We start from the raw sequence: 17,098 nt of genomic DNA, 5'->3' as shown, positions 1-17,098 counted from the left end.
AGTCAGTCAGTTAAAAACACTAAACTCACAAAAACACTAAAATTTAAAACTTAGTAACATTAGAAAAGCATGGCAAACAAAGGTTAACACGTTGAATGCCACGCTAATTTTACATGGCTTGCCCGTCTGGAAAAAATGATTTTCTCAGTATGTATTGCATTAATTTCTTCAAACTATTTTATTAACCAGGGGTCTGTCCAGACATTTTGTGAAATGTCCGTTTTTCGTGAAATTGTGAAAAAATTACTCACATTCTTTCAACCAGGGTCCGCTTTTATGAATTTGTGCAAATAGGGTCCGTTATTGCAAAAAAAAATACTTTTTCAAGGAGTTTTTAAATTGTAAAGACATACAAGATTGTGCTCAACACTGTAAAATTATAATTAAAAAAATTAAATTTTAAAAAATAAACAACAATTGCTGCTTCTAAATTAGAGATGCAAAATACAAATATTTGGTATTTAGCCTATACTGCTGAACGCAGAATATTAATTTCTTACGAATTATGGAAGGATCGTCTGCCGAAGACAAAACTTAATTCGTTTACATCCATCTTTCTTGTTTTCTGCCCTGGAAAGGGTTTATTCGATTAACAAAACAATAATGAAGATAAACAAATTTGTGAAGGGTCCGATTAAAAGAAAAATCATTTTGTGAAGGGTCCGTTTTTAAGTTAAAATATTTTGTGAAGGGTCCGTTTTTAAGTTAAAATATTTTGTGAAGGGTCCGTTTTTATGAAAAGATATTTTGTGAAGGGTCCGTTAACGGACCCAAATATCTTCTAAACAGACCCCTGTTAACGATAATATTATCAAAAAAATTAAAAGCATTAAAAATTTACTCGAATTATGTGTTTCTAATAATCTTGGCTTCGCCGGTCACCGGTGACACCCGTGGCATTAAACGTGTTAAGGAAAAAAAAGCACTTAAAACGATATAAAACATTTACAAAGCATAGATTTAACGTGATACTAATTACAATTCTTACTATCGAGTGCGTTCACTATCTGACGAAAATGTTTTAAATTGCAAAGCCTTAAAATTACATTATTATTAATGTTTAATCTTCTATTTTAGAAAAAAAAGGCAACCAGGCTCTAATTTTAAAATTCTAAATTATTCGAGAAAAATGCTTACATTAATAAAATAATTAAGGAACCTAGAAACAAGGTGCGTAGCCAAATTTTCAACAAAAATTAAGTACCTATTAAGCACTCTTCAAGCACTCAAAAAGTATTTTTAAGCACTTAAAAAAAAATATATCATAATTAGGCAGGGTCTGGCAAATTTTTGACACTTAACGGTTTTTTAACCATCATGTCAAAAAAAAAAAAACTTTTAAGATAATTTTTGAAAATTGTCAAAAACCCAAAATTTTGGACTAAGGATAACTATTAGCTATTATAAATCAGGGTTGGCAGGTTTTTGACACGTGACAGTTTTTGACAGTTTAAACCATGGTTTAAACCGTCACGTCAAAAACCTCACTGTCAAAAATGTCGAAAATGTCAAAAACCTATATTCATATGTGAAATTTAATTAATACATAAAATTTATATATTTTTTATAAAGGATAGTGTTTCTAAATATGTTCTAGAAAAAATAAATTTAAAATTTTGAAGAAACACTTATATTTTGAATAGTAACCAAAATCTTGTACTTTTGAAAGCTCACATCTTTTGTAATATTATGTATTCATTTTCATGTGTTATTGAAAATCTGCAGTGATATTATTAAGAAATTTATTTATAACCAAATTTAGTGTATAGCATAAGATAAACATAAGATAAACATTAGCAGTTTTGCACATTAGACATCTTTTAAAGAAAAATCTTTTTAATATTCTTTTAAATCTTCTTAATCTTTTTAACATAAGACAATACAAATTTAAGTGCTTTCTGTTAAATACACAGAGTAGTTACCGTCGATTTACAGTATATTCAGCCTATTCATTTACTATGCTGAAAATTTAGTTTATCCAAATACTTGTGAATTTCATTTTGCTGAATACTATATACATAGTTTTGTTGAATATCTAAATATTCAGCTGTTGAATAATTACTTCTTGCTTTCAAGATATGCATTATTTGTATTCTTAATACAAGTGAGGGAAAAAATTAAGAGGTAAAAATTGTTTTAAAATGATAAGTGTAATAATTATAAATAAATGTAATAAATAATATGAATTATATTTATCATTATTCACAAATATAACTACTTTTAAATTCAAATTAACAATCTGGATAATAAAGATATTCGATATAACATTAAAAAATTTTTTCATACACTTGTATCAAGTTTGTATTTATACAACATAACTTGTAAGTTCCTTATAAATATTAGTTATATGTTCCTTATATGTCAAAAATGCATAGTAATAAACTTTTAATTTTCTTAAGTATCAAAAAAAAAAAATTTTTTTTTTTCAAAATATAAATATTTAAAAAAATTTTGTGCAAAATTTTTCTGCACATGCATTTGAATATAAATTTCTGAGATTTTAAATCTGTTATTTTACCTTAATTTTAATTAAAAAATATTTTAAAACCTGCTGATTACCTATAGTATAATTAAATTTCAATATAATGCATGGTAGTTTGAATAGTTGGTAGTTTTGAAGTTTATATATTTTTTTGGCAAACTTTAGTTTTTGACATTTTTGACGGGTTTTTGACGGTTTAAACCAGTATTATACCCTTGTCATGTCAAAAACCACTTTTTGACGTCAAAAACCCAACCCTGTTATAAATATTAAGCAATTTTAAATTAACATATTTGTAAAATTACAAGTGCTTCAACAATTATGTTCTTGAATTATTGTAACATTAAACTCTTTTTGTTTTGAAAATTACTGTTAAAAACCCAAATTTTGCTGTAGAAAATTTTAAATAAAAATGTGTCAAATTGCAATCAATCCAATCCCTTACTTTGCTTAATATTGGGGATAAAAATACAAAGACAATTATCTTTAAAAAAAAAAACACTTAACAATCATATTCTTTTTATGTAAAATCAGTTTTCATTTACTTCTCTGCCCTCAGTACTCCAAGTTCATTTTTCAGTTTTTAGACCGAAATTTCAAACTGTTCTTACAATGTAAACTATGTCTTTTTGCATAATTCGTGGTGATAATCAACATGGAAAAGAAAAAAAAATCTTATTTTGGAAGAGGAAAAATTAAGCACTTTTTTAAAAACACTCAATGAAAAAAGCACCTTTAAGGGCTTTTAAAAAATAAAATTCGAAAAAAGCACCTTTAAGCACTGTTTAAAAACGCTAAGCACCCTGACAAAGATAAAATTTGCAATAATGGTTAAAAAAAGAAAATATAAGCCTAATTTATAAGTATATGTAAGTGTCTGTCTGGATGTACTAACTTTTTCACAATAATTAAAATAAAAAACATGAATTATACTAGTTTTTCAAAGCAGATAAACACAATTAATAAATAAAAATATCAATGCTCCTAAATAATCATTGTTCCTTTTGATTTGATACAATGAAAGCAGATGCATATTTATAAGCATACAAAAATAAAATAATAGTAATGTTCCTCATAAATTTATGGTCTTATTGATACACTGTATGCATATTTATCTTCTTTTTTTTAGAAAAAGAATATGAAAAAAAAAATTATTTCAGCAGAATAAAGACCAAATGATACCAATTTCATGCTAAAAAAGAAAAATCATAGGAGCATCGCCAATATGTCAATCAATAGGCAGATCATCTCTTAGATCGCTTTGATTACATCACCAAGAAGAAAATTTGAACTTGAAAGTAGGTCAAGAAAAATATCTTGAAACATTATTTCACTTGTTGAAAAACGTAACTAAAATTGCACTCTTAAATTGATCATTACTTGTATTATGTATCTTTTTTTAAAAGACTTTCTAGTGATGATGTAAACAAAAAAAAAATCCAAATGACTAAGTTAGTATAGTTCGTGTAATGAAAGATTTGTATATTTCCTTTCATTATATTATTTTGTATAAATTTGGATTAATTTAAAAAAATTAAATAATACTATGAGAGCAAAATTTGAAATTTAAAAATATATTGCAATCAGAATCATTAACTTTTCTTAATAAAGTTTCGTTTGATTATAAGGATTTAAGAATAAACGAAATATGTATATAACTTTTTACTTTTGCCATCTTTTATTAACCAAAATGTTGAATTTATTGAGTTTTCAATTATTGATTTATAAAGTTGTATTGATAACAGCTGAATAGTTATCGAAAACATTTAAAATTTTCAAAAGTAAAACTTTTAAAATTATGTAATATTAAACTAAGTAATTTAATATCACGTAGATTACACACCTATGAGTAAAAATAAGGCAATTGAGTCAGAAAAGATTTTGATATAAAAGGAGTATAAATGCTGTTTAATTCATTCATTTTTTTTTTTGCATCAATTCAATAATTAAAGGTATCAGAAATTACACGCAAATTATATTAATTAGCAGTTTGGCACTAAAACAATCAATTAAATGTTACTATATTCAGAACTTTAATGATTACCTTTAAATATTAAAAGAGGCAATACAAAAAAAAACTATTGTTATAAAATTTTGAATAATATAACGAAATAAAAAATAATTGCAGTTTTTACAAGAGTTTTTTTTTTCGTTTTAAATAAAAAAATAAAACTAAAGTATAGCAAAGGTAAAATTTTTGCCAAATATGCACCTAATTTCTGCTATCTCTTTCTCTCTAACTTAGCATTGATAAAAAAATTCTTAACATCAGTTAGTTATAAGTAAACATGTCAGGTACAAATTAAATATGCAGGGGTCTGTCTAGGTTTTTCTGAGAGGTACCTATTTTGTGAAAATTTAAACATAATTTGTGAAGATTAAAAATTATATTAAAAAATCAACACAAAAGTATTGTTTGTAAAAATATGGATTTATCGTTCCTTACGAGACACAAAAATAAAATTTTAAGAAAAAGTATTTTGTGTTTTCTTTAAGTTGAATTTGTGAAGGTACCACTAAACGGTAGTAAATTTGGCTAGGACAGACCCCTGGTATGTTAGTTCACAATAAATAAAATCTCTTTCAAACACAACGAATTTTGTATTCTAATTTTAATCAATGATTTTAGTATTTAAAAGAAATTAAGCAAAGCCTAGATTTCAATAATGTTGTTAGAATAAAAGAAATCTGTCAACAATTATCCATCGTAAAAGACTCTCATAATGAATGCCAAGCTTTTGTCTCTTCTCAAAAAGAGGATTACAGAATTTTAGAAATGGTATAAAAGAAATTTCTTTACACTCTAACTCAGAAACTGAACAAAAAAGATTAAATGCAATTAATTACCTATTTTAAAGAGTTCAAGAAATGTCAAGCTTTTGTCATTTCACAGAAAGATTCAGCAGTCAGATTTTAAAGGATGCATAATGAAGATAATTCTTTTGTCCTGTTCAGGGACCCCACAGTTAAATAAGTGAAAGAAAAATGATGACAACTGAGGTATTTAGCATAAAAATAGCTGAATTTTTAACTGACCTCGGGTTTTGAGATTTGTTTGAAAGTCTAAGAAGAAGTTCGTTCTCACTTCAGACAATATTTGAAGGAAGAAAAATAAAGTTTTATCATATTAAAATTCACATAGAACTTCAGCATATAAGAAAAGAGTAATAATGACAAGAGTAATACTTTCATGTATTTTTCTCCAAATTCAAGACCTATTGGGATCTACTATTTTAACTCAAGATTGCCCCAATTTTATGGCCCGTCATTTCCCATTTGCCCAATTATTAAAGATGCCTTGTCACACCAGTGACAACTCTCAGAAGGAAGTGTTTAGGCATAAATTGCAAGTCCAAAATATTAAATTTCTATATATTCTTGCTGGGAAACCTTGGGTATTGTTAGCATGGGCAGGGGTCTGTTTAGAAGAAATTTGGGTCAGTTAACGGACCCTTCACAAAATATTTTAACTTAAAAACGGACCCTTCACAAAACAATTTATCTTTTAATCCGACCCTGCAAAAATTTGTTTATCTTCATAATTGTTTTGTTAATCGAATAAACCCTTCCCAAGAAGGGGGGGGGGGAAAGACAGATGTAAACGAACTAAGTTTTGTCTTCAGCAGACGCTTCTTCCTTTATTCGTCTAAAATGAATATTCTGCGTTCAGCAGTATAGGCTAAATACCAAATATTTGCTGCATGTAGCATCTCTAATTTGAAGCAGCAATTGTTGTTTATTTTCGTAAATTTAATTTTTTTAATTATAATTTTACAGTGCTGAGCATAATTTTGTCACCATTTACAATTTAAAAACTCCTTGAAAAAGTTTTTTGCAATAAGCGGACCCTATTTGCACAAATTCATAATAGCAGGACCCTGTTTAAAAGAATGTGGCTTAACGCTTATTTAATACATCACAAATAATGAAGAGTAATTTTGGGCTGGTATGGGGAAGGCTGGGTACTTCTATAAAAGTTCTCAATATTTTAAACTAATTTAGAAAATTTTCACAAATTGTCGACTATTTAAATTCTAATTAAGTTAAAAAAATACTTAAAAAGATGAAATTTTGTCACTATAATATATAACAGATGAACGAAATTTAAACATTAAACATTTTTTTTTCATCAATCGAATTTTGTGTGTTATCATTTGTTTTTAATTTTAATATCTCCCAGGAAAAAAAAAATTGGATGATTTAAATATTCTTGTTAGCGATAACACAATCAAAAGGTTGAAGAGGAATTAAAACAGATACTGTTGTTTAAGAATTTTTAAGAAACATAAAGTTCAAGACTGTGGATCAGGAATCAGGATTTTTTTTTTTAAACTGTCACTTTGAACTTTTCTGCGTGTTAATTATGAACCAACAAAAACGACCAAGATACTTATCAATATTTGGTCAAAATATTTCAGAAGAAGAGAATTTAAAAACCTAATGCTGTTACAGTTTATAACAAAACAAAGCAGTATTTATTAAACCTAATTATATTTTAGTAAACCCATAATGCATATACCACACTTATCATAAGTTTATGTAACATAAAGCTCACAATGTTTGATATAACATTGTGAGCTTTATGTTACATAAAGCTTACTAGCTATGAGTCTTTAGTTTAAAAATTAATACTTGTAAAATAATTAGATAATGTGTGAGATATATTTTTACATTAGTAAACTGTACAAGTAATATTGTTATATGAACAAACAAATTTCTTAAATTATTGAAATTTACCTTTTCAGGGTCTGAAGTTTTTGTTTATATAATTTACATAGATAAAACTGAAATTACTATTGAATTAAATTTGAGTTTTATTATTTGTAAACTTCAATTTTAAAAAAGTAATTATTTAAACAAGTTCTTCAAAAATGGTTTTAAATAAACTAGTTTATTCACATACACCATAATCCTAGTCATATGATTGCTATGGCTTTCTGGGAGAAAAACACAATAGGTTAAGAAAAACCAACTTAAAACTTTTTTTTTTTTTAAATTAAGTAACCTTAAGCAATCTTTTAAAAAAAAAGCAACCTTAAATAACATAAATATTGCAGTTACTTTTTGAGGCGCAGCTATATTTATGCTACAGTTGCACTTGATGTCATTAAGTAAAAATTATTTCCAGTACTTCTATTTTAAGCTGTTGTCTAGAACATTTTATTAATTTCTTAACCGAATATAATTTCATTATTCAAAAATATTTTTTAAAAAATAATTTAATTAATTGCTCAAGTTAAAATTAATTTGTTTACACTTAGTCTTAAATCCTTAAGGGGGAGGGGAACGCGTCTTTACAATCTACATAAAGAAATACATTCTCAGGTTTGGTATAGCTAATAATAGGAAAAAAGGACACCAAAACTCAAAAAACAAACATTAAGATGGATATGAATTTAAAATAAATTAAACATAAATATGAACTGAAATACTCAAATCTTGAAAAAAAAAAGGAACCAATTGAATTAAATAGCCAATTAAATTAGAGCCAATTGAGAGAGAATAGCCAATTGAAATAGTAGAACCAAATGAATTAGACGCTTAAATCATTTTGTTTACATTTTTAATTTTAATTAGATCATAGTTTACTTAGTTAACAAGATTATTACATGCATTTCTTAAAGTTCAATTAGTTAATTATTATTTTAGTTGTTTAAAAATATTTCATAAAGAAATAAAAAATATTATTAACTCAGCATATTTTTAAAAGTACCATAAAAAAATACAAAGATAATTTTTTTCTTCGAAACTTCTCTTTTAAGACTCGCATACATATACAACTAAAAATGTTGGAAGAAAAATAAAACCTATCCCGTAGCATAATCACCTGTTAAGTAAATCATCCACATTCTAATTGGCAAAAAAATATTAACTGCTAAATTTTCACTGCTAAATATTAACTATTAACTGCTAAATTTTCACTGCTAAAAATATTAACTGCTAAATTTTCACTGCTATAATCACTGCTAAATTTTAAGGATCAATTTTTACAATCTAAAATCTTTATCTTTAAATTATGAACTCTTGAAACAAAAATATAAATGTAAAAATGAAAGTACAGAAATGGACATACATAAGTTTAAGCTCTATAAACAAGAACCATCCTCAGTGTTTTAACACCAAACGATAGTATATCATTCAGTGTACAGACACTAAATAGGTTCTTGTTCATAGAATCGAAATTATTGTATGTCTATTTTTGTACTTTAATCTGTACTCTATTCACATTTTTTTTTTTGGCTTTAATCTACATTTCACAAAGTATTTTTTATACTCTTCAGAAATATGCTCTTAGCTATTTTAAAACCGCAACAATGAATAGATTAAAAATCTAAAAACGCACTATTAGCAAAATTATAAAATACAGTCTCATAATTAGTTGAATTTTCAGGCAACATGATTAGACAACACACAATCTGACAAATACATAATACAGTACAATTTAGAATATTAAAAATATCAGATTACTATTTAGAAGCAAAAACATTTATATAACTTTACATCTACTTAACAAGAAAAGTTTCATTAAATGGATAAAATTAATCATATTTCAAATTAACAGTTACAAATATTTGGTCAGATTTTTTTTCCTAAAAAAAAAAAGTTCATTTTATGCTAAGAAATCATAAATGAATTAATGTATTTGTATGCAAACGAAAGAAAAAAATTTCAAAAACACACACAGGTCTCAAATTCGCTTAACTATTTCCATTCTTCTATCGTTTGAATTACTTAAAAAGAAGGAATCTATTGCGTTTATTCAAACTTGGATATTTCACGATTATGTAACGATCGAAAAATAAAGAATAAATGTCTCGCTTATAAATATGAGCATTGTATTCACTAAAATATTTAACTACCACAAAGATCGTGACATACACTTGAAAAATACAATGGTATTTATAATGATTAGAATATTTCGCTATACCATACACAAATGAACCCAACAAGATTTGTAAATGGTGAATTTTTTATAGAAATTTTCAAATAAATCGTTTGCTTATTCAAGGTATTACCAAATTTAAACTAACTGAAAATGCTAATACCAAAATATTACATACAAATGCAAAGCAAAATATTACATCCTCTAAGTACCAGTGATAAATCCGATTAAATTACATATTAATTAATCCTAATGAAACCAGGAAGTTTCTAGTATGAGTCAAGCTATTTTATGGAAACACTCAAGAAAATATTAAACTACACTACGGGAAATGTAGACATATAGCGAAATGATTTTAGTGCATTCCTTGTATAAAATAAAACATGCAATTTAACAATAAACAAAGATAAATTACTACAAGCGTAAGAAAAATTGTACGTGGCTTTAAAATTTATATTAATCACATCTAAATTTTAAAAATGTTTTAATATAACACGAAAAAAATTATTTTAAATCAAAATCAGTATTCAATTATTTTTTTTCTAATATTACTTCTTTAAGCACATACCTATATTAGTATACTGATAGCACAGTACTCATAGCTCCCATATCGTAAGGTATTTTATTCACATTGAAAATCTACTAAAAACAGTTTATGTGACTAGTACATAAGTTATTTTAAAAATACAAGCTGGTCTCGTTTACGTAAATAGTCTGGATTAACTCCTTTCAGGCCCAAATAAACAAGCTAAAGAAACATGCACTTCCAAGGCCAACGTAATTAACAACATGGAAAGCTATTTTAACATTATTAAATGTATAAATAATAATACACAACTTACTTTTTGAGTAATATCCTTAAAGCACTTAATTTATAGACTAAACAGATATTCCAATTTGGGATTTAATCGGTTCACACTGATAAACACGATCTTGCGTGTTCTGTCCAAGCTAGCACACAAATGGTATTTAATCCAATCCTACATGAAGATTTTATACATAAGAATCACCCGGCAAACGTAACGATGTCAAGAATACAAACACTTCAATACAATTCAGCAGCAACTTGTTTACTATTGCCCACTTCCATAAGCCTTGCTGGTTTAAAGAATTATAGATGAGTGTACAATTCTCGCTCTCAGTTTCTTCCCCGATGTATAGGGTTGTTGCAGTAAGTTTGTCGCCTAAAAGTGAACTGCTCTTTGTCGCCAAGCAGCCTAGATCGTGAAGAACGTTTCTATGGAAGAATATTTTATCTACACATAAAAAGATTTTGATTATCGTCTCACGGCTTGTAGTTTTATAATTATATAATTAATAATTACTAATTAAATTTATTTATCTAATTAAATTTAAATTATTAGTAATTTTAGTAGTGAGGAAAAAAGATTATTTTATGCACGAAACTAATAACAAGACATTGATAAATAAAATATTATAATTAATAATAATTTAATATATATATTATAATATTATATTTAGTAATATATAATAATATATTTAGTAATATATAATAATATATTTAGTAATATATAATTGATAATATTATTTTCATACCATCACTTGATATTTAAAGTTAAAACTTTAATTATTCTTAATTCTAAAAAAAGATAATAGAAAAAAGAATAATTTCCTTTTATTAATTTTTGTTTCAAATTAATTATGGCACTCACACCCACCCTCTCCAAGTGAAACTCCCTTTTGGAGAGTAGAGAGTTGGATAAATTATAGAAATCATAGTATTTGCAAATAGATAAGAATACATACTGAACATTTTTTTTTTTTTTTACAAAGTGTTCAATAATTATTGTCCTATATTTTCGATTATTTGTGAAAAATGAAATATATAGTAGACTGAAGTATATTGTATAAACATTAATGATCTGAAATTAATATTGAAGTCCGAAATAAACATTTTCAAAATTTGACGAATCATTATTGAGGCACATCACAGTAAAGGAGCAATTGAAAGCAATTAAACCATTTCAACTGTTGGATGAAACTGAAACATACGTCTTAGAATCGCATTTCGCCTTCTATTACGTAATGTTTTGCAATTTCTAAGATGTATAAGCTTGTTTTAAAATTTTAAAAGTATGAACGATAATACTAGGGACGATCCACTCTGACGTTCTCTTACTCATACCGGCCCCAGGGCAACACTTTAAAGAAATAGGCAATTGATAGAGTAGATTTGAATAGTTGTCACTCAACAATACATTATGTAGTGTTTCTGTCACAGTTGTATTTTCTGTACAATTAAATTTGTAGCATAAATGAAAAACAATCCTTTGTGATTTATTGTTTTAAACTTAAGATGCTATGCTTTATTTCAATAAAAATGTTTGAATTAAGATTGGATGCGTGTTTATGTTAGTGTTTTGCAACTTTATCACACACTGCATTTATGTAAAAACATTTATTTTAGAACTTAATTCTATTATACGCGTAAAAAATGTTTCTTTCAAATTTTCGTTTTCTCCCGATTATTTCTACTCTGTCATATAATAAATTTTACAATAAACAGAAGAAGAAGAAAATCATCATTAATAACGTGCTTTTTTGTATTTATTATTCTTCCATAAGTTTAAAAGGAATAATGGTGCATGTCATCTATGTTAATACGTGTTATATTCAACTTTGAAAAAAAAAATGCAGAACAAAAAAGAAAAGGAGAAATTAAAACATATTAAAATAAATCGTAATTTCTTTGACTGAATCATATTTGCGCGTTTTGACGGGGGGAAAATTGGAAAAAAAAAAATACTTTACAGATTTCTGTGCGTTCAAATATCGATCGATATTATTGATATTATACCACTATTGATTATTTGATATATTATTGATTATTTGGTATATTATTGATTATTTGATATATTATTGATTATATGATATATTATAAGTATTCGATATTATTGACTATCGGATATACAGGACTTCAAAAGTAAGGAAATCCTGAAATAAATCAATAGGATTTCTGACAGGAAAAAAATCAAATAAATAAATAAATAATAAATAAATTAAAAAATTGAATTTTGAAAAATTGAATAAAAACTAAAAAATTGCAAAAATTTATGGACCAGGAATTTTTATTGCCAGAAGATGCTTCTTTCAAAATAATTTGATAATATAATGAGTCGAATATATTATCAAACACATGATTTCGAGAGATTCGAGAAATGATTTCGAAATAATTTGATAAGTTCGGAGAGAGAGGTACCAGCTCAGGTGCTGCCTTTGTCGTCTGATTGGGGTCAACATTGCGTGGCATTCCTTCCATTGCTTCCAAAAGATTAGACTCTGAAATGGCCAAGTGATAAACCACGGTTGGCTATATGATGCGCATCTGAGTCACGCATGTTACTTTTTTGAGAAATAAATAAAAAAATAAAACAAGTGAATATGCATAACTTGATTATACTGGCCTAAAGCAAAGTATATTAATTTGGGCTTTTATTTCCCAGAAAGGTAATAGGAGTTAAAAATTACGCACATTGTTTCATTTTTGCTAATCACAATAACCTGGTCACTTTTGCAAGGTATGGCCAAAGTATATAGGGGAGAGTTGGATAAAACGGGATACCATTATTGTTTTTATTTACTACGGAATATCTGTTAAGGTAAACCATACATTATTTTTTTGTAGCTACAACATTTATTGAAGCACACAAAAAACATATTTTCAACTAATTTTAATGATTGCGAAATAGAAAAAAAAATTAATTTCCAAACTCTTACATATCCCGTTTTAGCATACTTGGGTTGGATAAAACGGGATAGGGTTTACAATTTTTAATTTTTTGCATATATATAAATATAAAATTCAAATATGTAAATAATATTCTTTATATATATATATAAAAAAGCTCAGGACTTCATCAGAGAAATGCATTAGAATTAGTTCTAAAGAAAGATGTGAAATCCTAGAGTCGAAAATTAAATGCTTAATAATGAACGTTAATAAACAAATTTTGCATTACTATGTAAAGAGACTGAATTTTTCAAAAATATATATAGCTAATATAAATAAGTTGGTCTACATTAATAGGCCTACATTAATATATGCCTTTTTAAAAATGTAATTATCCAACAAATAAATAGGTGGATAAAACGGGACATAAAGACTCTATCCCGTTTTATCCAACTCACAAGTGTCCCGTTTTGTCCGACTCCGACACTTTTTGAAACAAACATGACAGCTGCCTAAATGTGAAAAGAAAATTAGATAGACTGCACATAAAAATATTGGTAAATAAATGGTTAATTAAATTTAATACTCACCGGAATTTTATTCCCATATATGTAGGCAGTACAATGTAAAAAACAACGCACGTAAATGTAGAAAATGGCAAAAAAATAGAGTAAAAAAGTTCTGAGATCTACAACTTTCTATCAAATAGTGATCTCGAGGCGGGACGCACCGAGAATGATATAATCACGGTCGAATAACACGTTTCTGTCGTTGTCCACTAGATAGCTGCAATAGTTTGGTCCCTAGGCGACGTATCCCGTTTTGTCCGACTATCCCGTTTTATCCAACTCTCCCCTATATATATATATTTTTTTTTTAATATTTTTATTGAATTTTTCACTACTTTTCTGCGTTGTAACGAGTTTTTTATTCATTAAAGTAAAAGTTAAATAAACTAGTACTGAGTTATTAACAAATTTGTTAAACTAATTATTGCTGATTAACCTTTTTAAGGCAGAAATTTTATTTAACATATTTTTCATATTATTTTTATTATTTAGCAGTAATTTTGGCAAAAAGAAGTGAGAAACATTATATTTAACATTTCAATAACTTATGCTTATGAAATACAGCACGAAACATCGTTGTCTTTTTCTGCTTTAAAAGTAAAATCTTCCAAACACATCTTACTCACTCCCAAACAACAATTTTTTTTAATTTTCACTGATTTGCTGTCATTTAAAGCAACTAGAGACAGCTATTCATCACTGAAATTTTTTTTAATTTTCAAAATTAATTATTTATAAATTTCTAAACATAATTAAAAAAAATTTTTTTTTTCAAACTATGCTTTTTTTTATTATTTAGTACAAATATAATTCCGTTAAACTAACTGAATTTTTTATTAGCTATTAGACTGCTTTTTACATTTAAAAAATACCAAAATATATTTTTACTCGTAATTAGAAGGTCAGAAAAAAATATATAAAAGGGACTCCGTGATCTCATCAGCGTCAACGGGTTAATTAAACTAAAAAATCCCTAATTTAAAGCAAATTATAATTTCTAGGTATAAAATAGTTTATATTTCTATAGTATATAATAACTATAATAAAGTATACTTATGTATTAAATAGTATGAGAAGTTTAAAATTTAGTGAAAAAATTTGCATGCATTAAAATTACATTTTTTAAGAAATACGTAGATCAAGTATAATTTAATACGAATGAATTCATAAATTTCATTTTATCTAAATTATGCTAATGCAATCTTTTTAATCTCTTTCACATTAATATCATTGCAATATGCGTTATTCTTCAGTTCTTCTAGAAAAAATATAATAAACTATATAATCATAAAACTTTTCTGAAAGAAAACTGTCAATGTGACAGATTTAACCGAAAAGCGTTTAGACACAGTCCTTAAATTTTAGATCTCATTCTTAGAAAAACTTTCGACTGGTTTCATTTTAATTTTTAAACTAAGAGCACAAAATTTAAATTTTTAAACATTATTTCAAATATGACTAAAATGTATCCAGCAATATTAGACCATTAATTTACGGTGGACAACCATAAAAATTAGGGTTATTATCATATATTTCTAATTTTTATTTTCCTGAGTAATTATGTTCATTTTTTAAAATTCCGCAGCGTGCACGGGCATTTGGATACCCAGAGCAAACTCCTCAATTATGGGGTATATTAGATAGTTCTGAAAAAAAAAGTTAAGGAAAAACATTCAAAATAAAAATCTAAATCCATTATGTTAGAATTAAAAATGTAAGTGGATATGAACCGTAAGTGTAAACTACAATGATGAAACATTATCATTTTACTTTATGATTTACTAATATAAATTTTATTTCAATTTTATTACACAATATTATTTTAGCACTCACTAATATTTAATTTATTGTAATTCTACCATGTAATTTAATTTTATTATTTACTAATATTAATTTAATTACATAATTTTATTTTATTATTTACTAATATTAATTTCATTACGCAATTTTATTTTATTAATTAATAATATTAATTTTATTAAATAGTTTAATTTTGTTATTTACTAAAAATAATTTATTTTTTCTGTTTTTTCTTAAATCCTAAACTGTAATAATATAAAACTTCAATATTAAATATCATGTATTATTCTTCATGAAATTTTGTGCACAAGCCAAATATTTACCAGGGGAAAATTATTAATCTTATTAATTATTTTATCAATTATTAATTTTAGAATCCTCAGTCGTCTATAGGAGGCCCACTCCGGCTAGATGCCTTGGCTAATAGCCCTCCTCTTTGCACGCCATTGCTTGTACTATTATTTATTTCTAGCAAGTTACAAACAAAACATTTATTGATAAGCACCATTCAATAATAAAAGAAAAGTAACTGTAAAAATGATTCATTTTTATTTTCAAAACAATTATAAAACGAAGTTATAATAATTGGTATCATTTAGCCGATTCAATGAGTATTTTGTTTTCATTGAGCAATATGATGAAACTTATCAAGGGCATTAAATATAGACAATAATCCTTAACTTCCAGAAGATATAGATTAATTTCGTCTTATCAGTTAAGATGAACGCTTTTTTTCTTCTTTTTTTTATCAAATAATAAAATGATGTAACTGTATTCAAAGTTTGCTATTTTAGTTTTCTTACATTTCATCATCAAAACTATTTTAATATTAAAATATCGCCAATTGGATACTTGCAAGTGACTGAATCGTAAGTTAATTGAAGCATTTGTCTATTCAGAAGCCAATCATGTTCGACACACACGCGTGACGTTGTTTACTGGTATCCAATTAAATCTGATTTAAATCACATGGTTTTGCCTAATCACATCCCTTCTTCTAAAGTTACAAATAGCCAATTGAGAAGGGGGGGGGGGAGTTATCAAATACTATGCTATATTTTTAGTGTATATTTTTAGTATACATTAATTAATTTAGTAATATTTTAATTAAAAATGTCATGCTTAATTCAACAATTGAAATTTGTTTTAAATTAGTTGTATTTGATGAGAAATATTGATAAATGGCCGGTCACTGAACCAGTAATGCCATGAGGCAAAGAATGGATTCAAAATGAGTATTTGAAAAATGCCAAATAGATTTTTTTTATAAAAAGATTTAAAAAAAAGGAAAATACCTACTCTAATTTGATTTCTTGAGAAGTATTGTTCACTAGTAGGTTTGCGCAAATTATAATTTAAAAAAAAAAAAGAAAACACAACAAAAAAACATTTTAAATACTAATTTAATTAATTTTTTTGTAAATCAGATAGGTTTTGGAAAACTAGTTAAAAACTAAACAAAACTGTGAACTAGTTAAAATGGTTTCCGGACTTTGGATAGAAAACCTGAGGTTTTTGTGCAGTAAATAATTTAATTAATTTAAAAAGGAAAATAATTAAAGTTTTATGAATCTATCATATGATTCAAAAAGGTTGTTGATTTCTATACCTTATTCTCTAATAAAAATAAATAACTTTCAAAATGAGAAAAGAAATTTTTTTTCCATATTCAC

At 26.0% G+C, this 17,098-nt stretch overlaps 1 protein-coding gene across 2 annotated transcripts in view; it reads right to left on the bottom strand.

Moving 5' to 3' along the window:
• Positions 1-10,621, bottom strand: part of LOC107441029 (phosphatidylinositol 3-kinase regulatory subunit alpha) — a 49,168-nt gene extending 38,547 nt beyond the window's left edge. For both annotated transcript variants that reach the window (XM_087161387.1, XM_087161389.1), the window contains exon 1: positions 10,208-10,621. The gene's annotated coding sequence lies outside the window, so the exon portion shown is untranslated. The remainder of the gene's footprint in view (positions 1-10,207) is intronic.
• Between the last annotated feature and the right edge of the window lie 6,477 nt (positions 10,622-17,098).

This window comes from Parasteatoda tepidariorum, chromosome 4, assembly GCF_982258835.1.
Source record: "Parasteatoda tepidariorum strain Cologne lab strain chromosome 4, Ptep-v5.0, whole genome shotgun sequence".
NCBI lineage: Eukaryota > Metazoa > Arthropoda > Arachnida > Araneae > Theridiidae > Parasteatoda > Parasteatoda tepidariorum.
Note: the sequence above shows the minus strand (reverse complement) of the source record. Positions and strands in the feature narration are given on the sequence as shown.